The sequence below is a fragment of the Mastigoproctus giganteus genome, chromosome 2, assembly GCF_048544385.1.
Source record: "Mastigoproctus giganteus isolate SK-2022 chromosome 2, ASM4854438v1, whole genome shotgun sequence".
NCBI lineage: Eukaryota > Metazoa > Arthropoda > Arachnida > Uropygi > Thelyphonidae > Mastigoproctus > Mastigoproctus giganteus.
In genome coordinates this window covers 84,297,452-84,316,605 of record NC_143576.1, presented here as the reverse complement: position 1 = coordinate 84,316,605, position 19,154 = coordinate 84,297,452, and the positions used below count along the sequence as shown (strand labels likewise).

General features: G+C 38.5%; 1 protein-coding gene across 1 annotated transcript in view; it reads right to left on the bottom strand.

Annotated features, from left to right (window-relative positions):
- The window catches only part of LOC150089381 (cytosolic carboxypeptidase 1-like), a 669,910-nt gene that overhangs the window by 449,261 nt on the left and 201,495 nt on the right, over positions 1-19,154 (bottom strand). The window lies entirely within an intron of this gene.

Below are 19,154 nucleotides of genomic sequence, written 5' to 3'. Positions count from 1 at the left end.
ACTAATGATATTAAGAGTAGGAGACCAGCAGAATTACTTAACAAGTACAGGTCACTGTTGAAAAAAAGCCGTGAAGTAGGGTTGAATTTGAAAGTGTCTGCAATTCTGCCCAGAAACGAGAGGAGGGAGTATATGATGAGAGCCTTGTCGATCAATTCGGCCCTGGAAAGATTGTGCAAGACTCAAGGGGTAGAATTTTTTTCAGCCTGGACTGTACTTGTTAACAGGAGAGATTGCTTCAACACGGATGGGATACACTTAAATAGAAAGGGTGCAAGAATATTTGCTGATGCTATCGAGGCAGTGTTAGGTGGGTCGGAAAACTGCTACCTTGGGGGGAGACAAAGACTAATAGATTAACAGTAGCCACTGGCAGAGGTGAAAGAGATTCTTGCACTGCTTGTATTGGAATGAGCAGAAGCCTGAAAAACAAGATGCAGGATATTTCAGAGACTGCTGGAAGTCATTGCGGTACCAGTAAACACATGGGTTGTGTTAGGGTAGCTAAGAATAGAAACAGGTGCATGTATACTTGCGTGTACACCAATGCTAGGAGTTTAGTAAATAAATTTGATGAATTTGAGGTATTGCTCAAAACATCAAAGGCAGATATTGTTGGGATATCAGAGACGTGGTGCCACACAGATATAAGGAATGCAGAACTGGAATTTGGGGAGTACAACGTCTACAGAAAGGATAGACAGGATAGGAAGGGAGGAGGGGTTATGCTATTAGTTAAGAAACACATAAAATCCAAGGAAGTGAAGCCAGTCGACATCGATGGACAGGGCAGTGTCGAGTCAGATTGGTGTGACATAAGCATAGGTAAATCAGGCGCTTCCGTAGCCAGGTGGGAAGGAGCAGCAGTGCGTAGCACACGCTTCTTGATTAGACCGGGGTTCGAGCCCGTCACCACCAAATACAGAGAATGACCACCGCATATCCCGGAGCAATATGGCCTTAGTTGCTAATGCTCCTAAAAACCAAATACAAACAAACAAACAAGCATAGGTAAATCAAAATTGAGAGTAGGAGTGTGCTATAGGCCTAATGACTCTGATGAGTATAATAAGATACTGTACAGGGAAATAGAATGGGCCAGTAAATCAGAGAGTCTTATAATGGGGGATTTTAATTTCCCAGATATTGACTGGAATTTGTGGGTCGGTCATTCACACACTAGCAAGGCTTTTGTGGATTTATTGGATGATTGTTTTCTACACCAGCATGTTTGGGAGGCAACTAGAGGGAGTAATACTCTTGATCTAATTATCAGTAGTGATTCTTCATGCATTAAGAATCTGCAGATAAAGGAACCACTAGGTGGCAATGATCACAGTGTGCTGAAGTGGGATTTACTCAAGGAGGTAACTACCATCAGAGGTAAAGGGAAGGGTTTTTGCTTTCGTAAAGGCGACTATGATGGTCTGAGACAGTATTTAAATTCTATACAGTGGGACCAACTGATGATGTTACCAACAGCAAATTCAAAATGGGCAGCATTCAAGGAACTAATCTTGGAAGCTACCAGGCTTTACATACCAACCAAGAAATATTGTTCAAGGTTCAGGCCTAAATGGTTGTCAGATGAACTAATGAGATATATGGCAGAGAAGAAAAATGCATGGGATACATACAAATTAATGGGTGACATGGAAGCCTATGATAGATATAAGATGGTCTGTAACCAAGTCAGGCAGGCGAGATTAGGCAGGCAAAGGCAGATTATGAGAAATCCTTGGCAAAGGATGCAAAGAAAAACAGAAAAGAGTTCTTTACTTATTTAAACTCAAGAAGGAAAGGGATGACAATATTTCTTGGTTGGTATTTCTTCACTGGATGTTGATGGTTCAACAGTTGAGGATCCTGCTCAGGTGGCTAACAATCTAAACCAGTATTTTGCATCTACATTCACACATGAGGAGTTATTCAGGAAGGGGAATGTCGTAGATGAAGTAAACATTGGCAGTGAGCTAGATGATTTTGTAATAACTGAGAGGAAAGTGGAGGAGAAATTGTTGAAGATAAATACAAGAAAGGCACCTGGGGTGGATGGGATCTATCCAGTTATATTAAAGGAGGCAGCAAAGGAAGTAAGCAATCCGTTAGCCATAATTATGAGAGCTTCCTTGGACTCAGGGGAGGTACCTACAGACTGGAGATGTGCAAATGTAACCCCAATTCACAAAGGAGGATCAAAGGCTGACACAAGTAATTATAGACCTGTGAGTTTAACTTCTGTTCCAGGAAAATTAATGGAGGCACTGGTTAAAGAAGCACTGCAGGATCATCTAGACAAGAATTCAGTTATAGCTCAGACACAGCATGGTTTTGTTAAGGGCAGGTCTTGTCTAACCAATTTGATTGGATACTATGATGTAGTCACAAAAGAACTGGATGCAGGGAATAACTTTGATATTATATATTTGGATCTTAGAAAGGCTTTTGATACTGTTGCGCATGGAAGACTGCTGCACAAATTAAAGCAGTGTGGCATTGGAGGCAAACTGCTGCTATGGATAAAGGGGTGGTTGAGGGGGAGAAGACAGAGAGTGGTAATCAATGGACACTGCTCAACGTGGACTAATGTTATTAGTGGAGTTCCTCAGGGTTCAGTGTTGGCTCCATTGTTGTTTTCTGTATTTATAAATGATATTGATGATGGTATATCAAGCTTAATGTCCAAGTTTGTAGACGATACAAAGGTTGGCAGGGTTGTTAAGAACACTACTGATGCTATGCTGCTGCAACAGGATTTGGAAAGGTTGAGCAGATGGGCTGAGAAGTTGCAAATGAAGTTTAACATTGACAAATGTAAAGCACTACATATGGGAAACAGTAACCCCAGATCAATATATCAACTCTGTCGTACTACGCTGACAGTGGTAGAGAATGAAAAGGACCTGGGGGTAATCGTGCAGGCAGATATGAAGTTCTCTGAGCAGTGCAGACAAGCTGCAAGAGTAGCTCATGGTGTCTTGTCAATGATATACAGGAATTTTTCTTGCAGGGACAGGGATGTGATTATTCCCTTGTATAAGGCATTGGTCAGGCCACACCTTGAGTACTGTATACAGGTCTGGAGGCCTCATTTCAAGAAGGATGTAGAGCTGCTGGAACGAGTACAGAGAAGGGCAACAAGATTGGTGAATGGAACAAAGGGTTGCTCTTACGAAGAAAGGCTTAAGTTTTGCAAATTACAGATTCTGGAGACTAGGCATCGGCAAGGTGATCTGATAGAGGTGTATACGGCTTTGAATGGCTTGAGCATGCTCAATGCCGATGGGATTCTTCCTCTTGCTCAGAATAATCACCTGAGAGGGCATAAATTCAAATTTAGGAAGGACGGATAGATGTGCTGAAATTTGCCTTTAGCCAGCGGGCAGTTGGTTTGTGGAATAGACTTCCATCACTTGTTTTTGAAGTTGATAGCCTAAACAAATTTAAGGCTCAGCTGGACAGGTATTTCGAACGAACGGAGGGGTGAAATGGGAGTAGTGGTCGTGTTTTTTTTTTTTTTTTTGGCTAATGCTGAATAAGCTTGCTTTCTTGCATCACATGTCTCTACTAATGCTAATGCTAATTAAATCAAGAGTATTACTTCCTCTAATTGCCTTCCGAACATGCTGATGTAGAAAACAATCATCCAATAAATCCACAAAAGCCTTGCTAGTGTGTGAGTGACCAGCCCCCAAATTCCAGTTAATATGTGGGAAATTAAAATCCCACATTATAAGACTCTCTGATTTACTGGCCCACTCTATTTCCCTGTACAGTTTCTTATTATACTCATCTGAGTCATTAGGCCTATAGCACACTCCTACTCTCAATTTTGATCTCCCAATGCTTATGTCACACCAAACTGACTCGACACTGCACTGTCCAGCAATGTCGACTGGCTTCACTTCCTTGGATTTTATGTATTTCTTAACTAACAGCATAAACCCTCCTCCCTTCCTACCCTGTCTATCCTTTCTGTAGACATTGTACTCCCCAAATTCCAGTTCTGCATTCCTTATATCTGTGTGACACCACGTCTCTGAAATCGCCACAATATCTGCCTTTGATGTTTTGACCAACACCTTGAATTCATCAAATTTATTTACTAAACTCCTAGCATTGGTGTACACGCAAGTATACATGCACCTGTTCTTTTTCTTAGCTACCCTAACACAACCTATGTGTTTATTTGTACTCCAATGATTCCCAGCAGTCTCTGAAATATCCTGCATCTTATTTTCCAGGCTGCAGCTCATTCCAATAGAAGCAGTGCAAGAATCACTTTCACCTCTGCCAGTGGCTAGTGTTAATCTATTAGTCCTTGTATCCCCACAATCTAGCAGTTTTCTGACCCACCTAACACTGCCTCGATAGCATCAACAAACATTCTTGCACCCTTTCTATTTAAGTGTATCCCATCCCTGTAGAAGCAGTCTCTCCTGTTAAGAAGTGCAGACCAGGCTGAAAAAAATTCTACCCCTTGAGCCTTGCACAATCCTTCCAGGGCCGAACTGATCGACAGGGCTCTCATCATATACTCCCTCCTATCGTGTCTGGGCAGAATTGCAGACACTTTCAAATTCAACCATAATTCTCGGCTTTTGTTCAACAGTGACCTGTACCTGTTAAGTAATTCCGCCGGTCTCCTACTCTTAATATCATTAGTGCCAACGCGTACAACTATATCACCTTTTGCGCCCTTAAAAGCTGATATCCGCTCTAAAACGTCATCAACCTTTGCCCCTGGCAGACATACCCTGGTCCTGTTCCACCTATCCTTTTTACAAAGCATGTTTCCTGTTTCCCTGACAATAGAGTCACCAACAACTACTAGTTCCTCTGGGACCAGCGCATTCTGCCTTGGGGGCTGCCGCTGTGTTGTGTGATGACCAAGTGTAAGCTTTGGCATTGGTGTAGGCAGCTGGGAGCTTGATGTGCCCTCACTCTTAATCCTGCGACGGCATCCACCCTGTCCTTCAAGCTCTCATATAGGCCCATAACAATGCTGAGTTGTCGCCTGATTTCCTTACACTCCTTGCATCGCGCACACACAAAGACATCCCCCATGGCAGTATCATGTCCCGTACCTGACTGCTCCACAAACATCAAGCAAGTAGTGCATTTTAATAGGCTGTGATTCAGAGGGCAACTGCCCCCATCAGTTCTCTCCTGAGCCACAGCACTCCCATTAGCCTGAGCCTTTTGCTTTGCTGTTGTGGTCAGAGTCATGATTTCGATTTAATTTCAATAAAATTTCAATTTCAGTACAAAATTAAAACCCTAAACTTATATATCAACACAGTTATAACGCTATATTTATGTTTCAGTATCAAGTGTTATCTACGAAATCCCTTTATATAACTTCCGTATCAAGTTAAGTATTAATTATTTATTTTTACTAATTATTTATGTTACATAACCCAAGTCGTTATATGTATAGTGAAAAGTACAATTTAATTGACAATGAAGTTCAACAAGATTAATTATCTGATTAATTTACAATATTATGTTTGTTTGTTTGTTTGTTTATTTGGTTTTTAGGAGCATTAGCAACTAATGCCATATTGCTCCGGGAATATGCAGTGGTCATTCCCAGACCTTTCCGCATCCTCCGTATTTGGTGGTGATGGGCTTGAACCCTGGACTAATCAAGAAGCGTGTGTTACGCACTGCTGCTCCTTCCCACCTGGCTACGGAGGCGCCCCACAATATTATGTACTATAATGCTATCATGCTATCTATTATTGCGTAACAATGGCGGCAATTACGAACGGTAAACACGTGGATTTGATACACTTTCCGATACTAGGTAATACCTACAAAATCTCTATCTAAGTTACTTTAATCTAAGTATCGTAAATAAGAATATAAAACTACTCTAGAAAATAAGTTAATATGCCAATTTAAGCTAATAAAACAGAAAATAAATCAGAAAAAACTTCTCTGTTCCAGGAGCGGCAAAAATGTACGTTCGCACAGGCTACCCTCGTTCTCCATTCCTGTATATCATTGACAAGACACCATGAGCTACTCTTGCAGCCCGTCTGCACTGCTCAGAGAACTTCATATCTGCCTGCACAATTACCCCCAGGTCCTTTTCATTCTCTACCACTGTCAGTGTAATACCACAGAGTTGATACGTTGCTCTGGGATTGCTGTTTCTCATATGTAGTACTTTACATTTGTCAATGTTAAACTACATTTGCCACCTCTCAGCCCATCTGTTCAACCTTTCCAGATCCTGTTGCAGCAGCAGTGTCAGTAGTGATCTTAACAACCCTGCCAACCTTTGTATCGTCTGCAAACTTGGACATTAAGCTTGATATACCATCATCAATATCATTTATAAATACCGGAAACTATAATGGACCCAACACTGAACCCCGAGGGACTCCACTAATAACATTAGTCCACGATGAGCAGTGTCCATTGATTACCACTCTCTGTCTTCTCCCCCTCAACCACCCCTTTATCCATAGCAGCAATTTGCCTCCAATGCCACACTGCTCCAATTTGTGCAGCAGTCTTCCATGTGCAACAGTATCAAAACCCTTTCTAAGATCCAAATATATAATATCAAAGTTATTCCCTGCATCCAGTTCTTTTGTGACTGCATCATAGTAGAACTTGTTGTTGTTACTTGTTGAGTAAATCTGCAGATCTCTTACTCTTAATGTCATTGGTTCCAACGTGTACAACAACATCACCTTTTGTGCCCTTAAAAGACGATATCTGCTCTACAATGTCATCAACTTTTGCCCCCTGGCAGACATACCCTGGTCCTGTTCCACCTATCCTCCTTGCATAGTATATTCCCTGTCTCCCTGACAACAGAGTCACCAACAATAATTAGTTATTGTTGGTGACTCTACTGTCAATATTGTTATACTGTATAATACAGTAAAACAGATTTATGGGCAATCCAGATGATACAGTGGCACACTGCACTTTTTTCAGTGTGACACTCTTATGTTGTGTGTATGTAGGTAATATTAGTCTTATTTCAATTTAACTATTTTTGGAAGAAAAACTGTAATTAAATTTCTGCATTATTTCATACTTAGGACTGAATTAGCCAGAACTCATTCTGAATTAGAAGTATACTTAAAATTTTGTAGAAATAAATACCTAGCTAACCATTTAATACCGCTTCTGTGTCTACATTTCATACTATGATTTTAAAACTTTCCTGAAATATTTTATATTGATTTTGAGCCCATTTTTTAAATTTAATTTTTGATACCCCAACAAAACAAATTTTTAGAATTTGAACAATCTCAGAAAGTCAAAGTACAGTAATTTTGTGATAGGAACATTTGAACAAAAATCTATAGATCTTTGTTAAATTTTTTTTGAGAAGAATTTTTGACACCACAAATTCAAAACACAAACTCAAATCAAGATCTTTGAATACTTCACCAATGTCAGCAACTCCATAAGATATGATCTTTTGAAAGTAACATGAATGAGAATGAAACACTTTCAAAATTTATGTATTTAATGTGTATGGCACAGTGTGATACAAGCACAGTACTGCCATAATTTTTTTTGGAAAATTCTTATGTTGTTGTTGTTGTTATTTGGTTTTTAGGAGCATTAGCAACTAAGGCCACACTGCTTCGGGGATATGCGGTGGTTATTCCCTGACCTTTCCGCATCCCCCGTATTTGGTGGTCACAGGCTTGAACCCCGGTCTAATCATGAAGCATGTGTTACACACTGCTGCTCCTGTCCACCTGGCTACAGAGGCGGCAGAAAATTCTTATATTTATGTATTTAACATATATACAAAAATACATGATATGCAATAGATTACTTTTTCCTGCTTTAAAATAAATAATTAAATACAGTATAAACTTCCATATCTGGTAAAACAAGAACAGGTCATAACTAGATTTTGGAATGAAAGCTTATCTAAAGCTCTATTGCCCTTTTTATCATTGCATAATACAATACTTCACTGCACTGCCCTTTTGTTTTTTTTTTTTTACCCTACTACACATACTGTGTGATATATATACCGTACACTCTCGAAAGACCCTATAGCATGAAGTCTACACCATAGTCAAATTACAAAAACATGTGGGTATACATCATAGGTGTTGTCTGTTTACATTTTGTAATTTCCTTCTAGAAAAGTCCTTTGAATTTCTTGGAAGCCTCATCCCCACCTTTGGCTCATTTAAGTCATATTTCAGTAATTAAGTTTTACTACAGTACAATTAATTTAGCATTCTTCTCAAAGCTTTTTCTTTCTTTCTTTTTTTTTTTTTATTTGCATCCATCTGTACCATCAAAATTAAAATGGAAAAAACATTGTTTTTACTTCGAGAAAGTTCTGCTCATCAATAAATATGAAATCATATCAACTTTAATGATTCTCCAATAGAACATTAATAGCAGGAATGCATTTGAACACTCTAACATTCCTGCTTTCTTGCTTTTATATGCTTCTAATATTCTTTCCTTCTGACCCACCCTTTAATCTGAGAAATGTTGCACTTCCATTTAAAGCACTTTCCTGCTTATTATAATTTTTTTTCTTTCCAAGATTCAAGAAAAGAAATAAAGCCAAGTATAAACCTTATTCTTCTTGGCTTTAGTTTCAGAAAGGAGAAAAAAGAGACTAAATTTTAGGAAATTACTTATGGTGCAGCTTGTTCTCTTCATACAGTATTTAACTCAAAGCTTTTGAAAGTAGAAATGCTGCTGTTACAACTCATTATCTACTATTTATCGCTGCATTTGCATTCTCTCCTCAGCTTTTTTAAATTCAACATTATTCATCCATTTTCTTTACTATCAATGTTCAATGCATCATCAATAAAAAAACATATATTTTTCAATAATGGAAAAAAAATAGAAAAACCACTAATTAACTTCATGAATGACAGAATTATTATTATACTACATTTTTCACATCCATTACATGATAAAATATTTATAACAAGATATGTTTAATTTAAATAAATAAGATCATTTTAAAAAAATATATCATTCTTTTTAATAGCATGCAAAAAACCCAAACATGTGTACCCTGTATGCACGAAAGATGTTTTATCTTATGTGAAAACATCTATGGCGGCACTAGAGTAAAACCATTTAAATTTTTGAATGGTTTGATCAAAACTTACTTGCTTACTTATGCTACTTAGAAGGCTGATGTTCATCAAAATCTTGAGAAGCAGATTTTATTAAAGTCTAAATGAATTTTATTCTTGAATAATATTACTACCCGCTGCTTACTCTACCAAATCGACGTTAGTGGCTAAGTTGGCACCATTTAGGAAGTGATGTCATTTCCACATCTTAATATGAACTTACTCTACTGAATCAACTACTTACTCTACCATCTTTCGTTATTTCATCATTTTGTTGTTAGTTTAACCTCTGTACAAGGGAAATTAATGGAAGCACTGGTTAAAGAAGCCCCAGGATCATCTAGACAAGACTTCAGTTGTAGCTTGGACACAGCATGGTTTTTTTTGTTAAGTGGAAGTCTTGTCTGACCAATTTGATTGGATACTATGATGTGATCACAAAGGAATTGGATGCAGGGAATAACTTTGATATTATATACTTGGATCTTAGAAAGGCTTTTGATACTGTTGCGCATGGAAGACTGCTGCACAAATTGGAGCAGTGTGGCATTGGAGGCAAATTGCTGCTATGGATAAAGGGGTGGTTGAGGGGGAAAAGACAGAGAGTGGTAATCAATGGACACTGCTGATCGTGGACTAATGTTATTAGTGGAGTCCCTCAGGGTTCAGTGTTGGGTCCATTGTTGTTTTCTGTATTTATTAATGATATTAATGATGGTATACCAAGTTTGCAGATGATACGAAGGTTGGCAGGGTTGTTAAGGACACTAATGATAGTATGCTGCTACAACAGGATCTAGAAAAGTTGGGCTGAGAAGTGGCAAATGAAGTTTAACATTGTCAAATGTAAAGTACTGCATATGGGAAGCAGTAACCCCAGAGTAACGTATCAACTGTGTGGTACTACACTGACAATGGTAGAAAATGAAAAGGACCTAGGGGTAATTGTGAAGGCAGATATGAAGTTTTCTGAGCTGTGCAGACGGTCTTGAAAGAGTAGCTCATGCTGTCTGGTCAATGATATACAGGAATTTTTCTAGCAGGGATAAGGAGGTGATTATCCCCTTGTATAAGGCAATGGTCAGGCCACATTTTGAGTACTGTATACAGGTCTGTAGGCCTCATTTTAGGAAGGACGTAGAGCTGCTGGAGCGAGTGCAGAGAAGGGCAACAAGATTAGTGAATGGAACAAAGGGTTGCTCTTACAAAGAAAGGCTTAAGTTTTGCAAATTACAGGTCTGGAGACTAGGCACCTGCGAGGTGATCTGATGGAGGTGCATAAAGCCTTGAATGGTTTGAGCATGCTCAGTGCTGATGGGATTCTTCCTCTTGCTCAGAATAATCGTCTGAGAGGGCATAAATTCAAATTGAGGAAAGACAGTTGTAGGATCAATGTGCGGAAGTTTGCCTTTAGCCAGCATGTGGTTGATTGCTGGAACAAACTTCCATCTATTGTTGTAGAAGTTGATAGCTTAAATAGATTCAAGGTAGAACTAGACAAACATTTAGAGCGAGTGGATGGGTGAAATTAGAAGATTTGTTTTTTGGCTGGGGCTATATAAGCTTGCTTTCTTGCATCATATGCCTTTACTAATGCTAATGCTAAAATCTTGAGAAGCAGATATTATTAAAGTCTGCATTTTATTCTTGAATAATATTACTACCTGCTGGTTACTCTACCGAATCAATGTTAATGACCAAATTTGCGCCATTTAGGAAGTGTTGTCATTTCGACATCTTAGTATGAACTTTACTGAATAAACTACTTACTCTACGGAATCAACATTATTGATTCCATAGAGTAAGTATCGTTAGCATCGTTAGCGCCATTTACAAAGTGACATCATTTGCATCATTTAAAATCTAACAGCCACCTAATAGGAAGTGACGTCAATTGCATCATTTCGATAAAAAAAACTGCTAACAATTGCATCATTTCCATTACTGTAAGAAAATTTCATTACCAATCGATTTTACTCTAGTGCCAGAGATGTTTCCACATCAAAAGATTACAGGTGCTTAGAAATCATGCATAGTACATAAGTGTGCAGATTTTCAAGTTTTATATATAAACCATCATATCTTCATTGCTTCATAAACAGTGAAAAATCAATATTATCTAGCAAAACTATTGATAAATTATGAAGAAATTCCCAAAAACATACTTTCCCTTACAGCACTCTAGAGCTAGTCCTCTAGAAAGCACTATAATGGTTTACTGCACTAGAAAAACAAAGATTTGCTACTCTCGGTGACAAGATGGTGCTTTAAAATTTATATGAGATGAAAGAAAGCCCAAGAAAAAACACATTTTCCTATTTTTCTTTTTTTTAAAAGATAATACGGATGTATTAAATTTTATGTTAAATTTTTTCAACTCTATCCTCAGAGTCTGCCACTACTGAGAATTCACTACTCACACATGTTCAGCAAACTCGCTCGTGAAAGGCTTAAGTGGTATGTAAATGAATATTTTTTCCATCATTATATTTTGGAATAAATATTGGAAATAAATAACTACACACACACACACACACAGTAATAATATAGTAATTTACTGATTTCCGAACACCATTTTCCTGAGAGGCAATTTGTAAATTTGGTGGAATATTTTTATATATATGATGATATAATGAGATGCATGCCAAAATTTTTTATTGTTTTATTACTTTTATAAATATTTCATAAAAAGTATATACTAAATTTAATTTATAATTTATAAATTTATTTTCACACTGTGTGGAAATAAATTTATGAATTTTTCAGATTTGAAGTTTTTTTTTCATTTTTACAGAGTATTTGGGCAGATTATTTCCCCACCATAGATAATTGAGAGGCTACTGTATAAAATAAAGTGTAAATTAAATATTAATGCAGGGTAAAAATTAAATAAAATAAAGTAAATGAAAAGTGTAAAGTAAATACTGCAACTGTAAACTGCAAACAATGCAACTGTAACATTGCAAAAAAGATGCAAGAATTATGATGTAATGGGAGGATGCATTTCCCCAAAAAAACCAAATAATTAAAAATTTTTGCTTGCATCTCCCATTATATCATGAAATTATGGTATCTCATTATATTGTAAAAATTCCGCCCAATTTCTTCTCAGGATATGGTGTTCAGAAATCAGTTAATTCCTGTATCATTTTGAGTGCAGTTATTTCCAGTATTTAGTTTTCACTTTTATTATCAAAAAGATATTAGTATTTAACAGCATTAGAATTAGTGGTAGCAAATGATTCAAGAAAGCAAGCTTATGAAGAATGAGCCAAAAAAAAAAAAAAAAAAAAAACACATATTAGAATCACTTGTCTATCACCTCCAATAATTTGTCTAGTTCTTCCTTGAATTTATAGAAACAAACCACTTCCATAATGACAGGTGGAAGTTAGTTCCAACAATCAACCAATCTGCCTTCAACCTACTGGCTGGAAGCAAAATTCTGCACATCTATCTTGCCATCATCCTTCCTCAATTTGAATTTATGTCCCCTCTTGTGTGTAGTCTGAGCTAGAGGAGGAATGCCAACAGCATTGAACTTGCTCAATCCATTCAGAGCCTTAAACACTCAATCAGATCACTTCACAGATGCCCCATCTCCAGATGCTGCAAATTGCAGAATTGAAGCCTCTCGTGTTAAGACCACCCTTTCATTCCCTTCACCAATCTCTTTGCCCTTCTATGCACCCATTCCAGCAGATCTACTTCCTTCCTAAAATGAGACCACAGGACCTGTATGAAATACTCAAGATATGCCTTAACCGTTGCCTTGTACAATGGGATAATCACCTCCTTATTCCTGCTAACAGAGTTCTTGTATATCACTGACAAAACCCCATGTCCTGACAACCTCTCTGCCTCCTCGGAGAACTTCATATCTGACTGCACAATTACACCCAGATCTTTTTCATTTTCCGCTACCCTGAGTGTAGTACAACAGAGAATAAAAATGCATGGGATGCATAAAAATTACCAGGTGACACAGAAGCCTATGGCAGATATAAGCTAATCTGTAATCACGTCACAAAGGAGGTTAAGCAGGCGAAGGCAGATTACGAGAAATCTTTGGCAAAGGATGCTAAGAAAAACAGCAAGGATTTCTTTACTTATATAAACTCTAAAAGGAAGGAGATGAATGTGATTGGTCCACTTGAGATAGATGGTTCGACTGTTGATGATCCTGCTCAGATAGCAAACAAACTGAATGAGTATTTTGCATCTACATTCACACATGAGGAGTTATTAAGGTTTGAAAATGCCAGAAGGTTATCAAATTGTAGCAGGGTGCTTAATGATTTTGTAATAACTGAGAGCAAAGTGGAGGAGAAATTGTTGATGTTAAACATAAGAAAGGCACCTAGGGTGGATGGGATCTATCCAGTTATATTAAAGGAGGTAGCAAAGGAAGTAAGCAAACCCTTAGCCATAATTATGAGAGCATCCTTGGACTCTGAAGAGGTCCCCAAGGACTGGAGATGTGCAAATCTATCCTCAATTCACAAAGGGGGATCTAAGGGTGACATGAGTATTTACAGACCAGTTAGTTTAACTTCTGTTCCGAGTAAAATAATGGTGTCACTGGTTAAAGATGCATTGCAGGATTATCTACACAAGACTGCAGCAATAATTCAGACACAGCATGGGTTTGTTAAAGGAAAGTCTTGTCTGATTAATTTGATTGGATATTATGATGTGGTTACAAAGGAACTAGAGGCAAAATATAATTTTGATATCATATACTTGGATTTCAGGAAAGCTTTCAACACTGTTGCGCATGGAAGACTACTGTACAAATTGCAGCAGAATGGTATTAAGGATAAGTTGCTACAATGGATAAAAGGATGGTTGAGTGGGAGAAGACAGAGGGTAGTAATCAATGGGTGCTGCTCTTCATGAACTAATGTTATTAGTGGAGTCCCACAGTGTTCGGTGTAGGGTCCACTCTTGTTTTGTATATTTATCAATGATATTGATGAAGGTATATCAGACTTAGTGTCAAAGTTTGTAGATGATACAAAGGTTGGCAGGGTTGTTAATGAAAGTAATGGCAGTGTGCTACTGCAACAGGATCTAGAAAATTTGGGCAGATGGGCTGAGAAGTGGCAACTGAAGTTTAACATTGACAAATGCAAAGTACTACATATGGGTAGAAGTAACCCCAGAGAAACGTATCAACTGTGTGGTACTACACTTAAGGTGGTAGAAAATGAAAAAGACCTGGAAGTAATTGTGCAGTCAGATATGAAGTTTTCTGAGCAATGCAGACAGGCTGCCAGGGCAGGTCATGGGGTTTTGTCAATGATATACAGGAATTTTGCTAGCAGGGAAAAGGAGGTGATTGTCCCTCTGTATAAGGCAATGGTCAGGCAATGCCTTGAGTACTGCGTACAGGTCTGGAGGCCTCATTTTAGGAAAGATGTATATTTGCTTGAGGGTGTACAGAGAAGGGCAACAAGATTGGTGAGGGGAATGAAGGGATCCTCTTACCAAGAGAGGCTTAAGTTCTGCAAATTGCTGTGGCTGGAGACTAGGCACCTGCAAGGTGATCTGATTGAGGCCTTCAATTTCAATTGATTGAGGCATGAGGCATAAGGCCTTCAATGGGTTGAGCACACTGAATTCTGTTGGGATTCTCCCATTTTTTTTAGATTATGAACCTAAGAGGACATAAATTCAAATTGAAGAAAGACAGATGTAAAATAGATGTGTAGAAATTTGCCTTTATCCAGAGGGTAGTTAATTGCTGGAACAAACTTCCATTTGTCGTTTTGGAAGTTGATAGGTTAAATAAATTTAAGGAGGAACTGGACAAACATTTAGAGGGAATTGTTTTGGAAAAATTTTTTTTTTTTTTTGGCTTATGCAAGAAAGCTCATACACTTGCTTTCTTGCATCACACCCACTACTACTACTACATAGTTGGTACATTACTCTGGGGTTAGTGCTACCCATGTACTTTGCATTTATTAAATTAAACTTCAATTGCTATATTTTAGACCATTTGCTAACTTTTCTAGATACTGTTGCAGTAGCATACTGTCATTACTGTCATTAACCATCCTGCCAACCTTTTTATCATCTGCAAACTTGTACATTAAGCCTTATATGCCTTCATCAATATACAGAAAACAACAATAGGCACAACGCAAAACCCTGCGGGCAACACTAATAATGTTAGTCCAAGGAGAGCAACATTTATTGATTACCACTTTCTGTCTTCTCCCACTCAACCATCCCTTTATCCATAGTAGCAACTTACCCTTAATGCCACATTGCTCCAATCCGAACAGCAGTCTTTTATGAATCAAAAGCTTTCCTGAAAGTCAAGTGTATGATATCAAAATAATTTTTTGAATCCATTTCCTTTGTGACCACATACAAAAGAATTGCTCAAACAAGATAAAAAAAAAAAAAAAGATGCCTTCTCAACAATTCACGTTGAGTGAAAGAACCATTATCTGTCAAGTGTGTGTTGGCAGATCATCCATAATTAGTAGTCAGGGGCTTGAATTCCGGTCTACTCAAAGAGCATGTACTACTGCACCCCGCCCCTGACCACTCAAGCCACGGAGGCCCCATATTGTGTCTGAAGTATAATTGTGACCCTGTCTAAACAATCTTGCATTTCTTCTTTTACCACCAACTCCATTATTCTCCCTGGAACAGAAGTTAAACTAACTGGTCTGTAATTACTCATGTCACTCTTTGATCCCCTTTGTGAATTGAAGATACATCTACACATCTCTAGTCTGTAGGGACCTCCCCTGAAATCACGAATGCTCTCATAATTATGGCTAATGGTTTGCTTACTTCCTTTGCTGTTTTCCTTAATATAATTGAATACATCCCATCCACACCATTTCTCATGCTTAACTTCAATAATTTCTATTCCGCTTTCCTCTGTAATAACAAAATCATTTACCTCCCTTTTAGAGTTTGATACACGTCTGGCACTCACTTCCCTAAAGAATTCCTCTTGTGAATGCAGATGCACAATAGTTTGTCAGTTTGTCAGCAACCTAAGTGGGATCATCAACAGTCAAACCATTGATATTAAGTGAACCAATATGATTCCTCCTATTTTAGTGTTTACATAAGTAAAGAACTCTTGCTGTTTTTCTTTACGTCCTTTGCTAGTGATTTCTCATAATCTTCCTTTTCCTCGCCCAACCTCCTTTAGGACTTGATTACGGACTTGTTTAAATTTACCTTGGATGTCTGTGTAGCCTGTTAATTTATATGCATCCTAAATCATTTTTTCTTCTCTGCTATAAGTCTCATTAGTTTATTTGACATCCATTTAGGCTGAAAATTGGTATGAAAATCCTATAGCTCTGATTCCTTGAATGTTTCCCATTTAGAATTTGCATTATATGCATTCTGAATTCCATCATGTTTTGGAAAATGGTGGGAACTGGGTATATGTTGTACATGACCACATCATTGATGGGCTCCTGACTGACTGTGATAATGATGTCAAAATTTGCCAAATGTTGAAAGGCATTCCCAGTCAGCCTGATCGATCTTCCAGCAATAAAAGGCAGACATTGTCTCTCACTGTGTAAGCAGGTTAGCACATGGAAGTGATCACTTCCATATGGGTTCTTCTCCACCCCTCAAGCCAGTGAAGGGAAGAGATAAGGGGAACACACAGAAAGAGCAATGGCAAAAAACGTATGGGTTGACATGTGGAAGAAGGCATCTATTCCCACATTTAGAAGGGAGAGGTCATTGTCGGTAAGCATTTTCTGCATGGCTTATCCCCTTCCACTGATGTCAGCACTACTCCACAGAATGTTATGTCCATTAAAATCCCCAAGAAGTAAGAAAGGTAGAGGCAACTGCATTGCAATATCATCAACATCTTTCTGGGGGATGTCAGTTCCAGGTGGCAAAGAAATAGAGCAGACCATTAATAAAAACCCCACTGTAAGGCAAATTGTTACAGCCTCTATGCTGGTTGCAAGTAGCAAATGCTAAAATGGAGCCTGGTTGCCCAAGAGGATAGTGACTTCTCCACGAGCAGGCCATCAACAATTCTATCCTTACAAATAATAGTAATGTTACACATGGTGGGGTCATCACTTACCAGGTGCCTCCGTAGACAGGTGGGCAGGAGCAGCAGTGCGTAGCACACGCTTCTTGATTAGATCAGGGTTCGAGACCGTCACCACCAAATACGGAGGATGCGGAAAGGTCAGGGAATGACCACCGCATATCTCCGGAGCAATATGGCCTTAGTTGCTAATGCTCCTAAAAACCAAACAACAACAACATCACTTACCTTTAGATAAGTGATGACTCTTCTCCTGTAAGCAAAAGCAGGGTGATTTGTGCTTTTGCAGGAGTGCTTTGATGCCTTCTGTAATTTGTCAGAATCCACTATAGGAATTTAGCTATTACTTTGGCTTTGTAGATCTGACAGTCGACTTCCGAAGTGCTGCAGGCTTAGGTTTTTCTTTTTGGGGGAATTATGGATGCTTTCCTATGACCATTTCTTCCTGTGCGAAGAGTTCCAAGACTTATTCGTCAAGTGCCTCCTTTGTTTTGACAACCATTTTTCCATTTTTTTTCTTGTACCACCATTGGCAGTTGGGTTTTCTGTATTATTAGTTTACCACTATATTTTTGTAATACCGGTGCACAAGGAGGTACCAATACTGGAGTGGAAGCTGATTTTCCGCACTAGTATTTCTGAGCTCAGTAAAGAGCAGGAAATGGGCGTAAATTACTCTTTCGGTGGTATGGTCATTTCAGTTTGAGTTTAAAGGGAACATTTCTTGGCAACTTTTTCAGAATATGTTTCCTTATTGATATTTACTGGTTTAACTGCCTTTCTGGCCTCCTGGTATGAAATGTCAGCTCTGCCTTAAGTCATGTATTTCTTTTTATTCCTTCAACCTCTGGCATTCTTGAGAACATGCAGGGTGCTCTGATTGGAAATTAATGAATGTGGGTTTGGTGTTTTACTTAATGTAATTTCATGGACTTTTGCACCACATCAATCACATGCAAAAGCAACACAGCAGACCATTTTTTACTGTCCATATTTCTGTCACTTGAAGCACCTTAACAGGTTTGGCACATAGGACGTACTGTGCAGTTCAGATAACCAGCTTTAATCTTGGAATATTAAAAGTGAGGGTCAGGTTTCTAGTCTGAACTAGATTCCCGTCCCTAAGTACAAACATTCATTTTGCAGCTGTCACTGCTTGCAATTTTAGTTCTGAACAGATATCCTATTTAGATGCTTCAAGAGGATGCTATTCAGAGATCACGCTTTGCGATGAGTTCAGTGTCTTGTGGGGGTGTTACCTAGTTGGCATTCTCTGAATAGAGGTGACTCAGAGGAGCTGTTCTGAGTTTATCACTGTTTTTTCAATGAGGATATTTCCCCAGAATGCAACCATTTATAGATTAGGGGAGCCTTCCAACTCTTCCAAACCCTTCTGAATAAAGGTACATTTTCCCTAAAGGTTTCTCTCCAGTGGAATGGGGTATCAGGTATCTACGTGTTAGACCTGTTATTGTTTCAGTTCCAGGCCTTTTTTGCTGAAGTGGCCATTTATAGATTAGGGGAGCCTTCCAACTCTTCCAAACCCTTCTGAATAAAGGTACATTTTACCTAAAGGTTTCCCTCCAGTGGAATGGGGTATCAGGTATCTACGTGTTGGACCTGTTATTGTTTCAGTTCCAGGCCTTTTTTGCTGAAGTGGCCATTTATAGATTAGGGGAGCCTTCCAACTCTTCCAAACCCTTCTGAATAAAGGTACATTTTACCTAAAGGTTTCCCTCCAGTGGAATGGGGTATCAGGTATCTACGTGTTAGACCTGTTATTGTTTCAGTTCCAGGCCTTTTTTGCTGAAGTGGTGGTGGTGTCTGTGTCATTATATACTGGTAGGAAACATGTTGGGGGGCCCAAGAAGAAAAGTTAAGATTATCGGGATTGATTCATAGTGGTTTTTTAATTTTGGTTCAGTGCCCAGGGTGGGATGGCAGAACTACTCAGACACCATACCTTCATTGCTGCAAGCCTGGATCCTATTTCA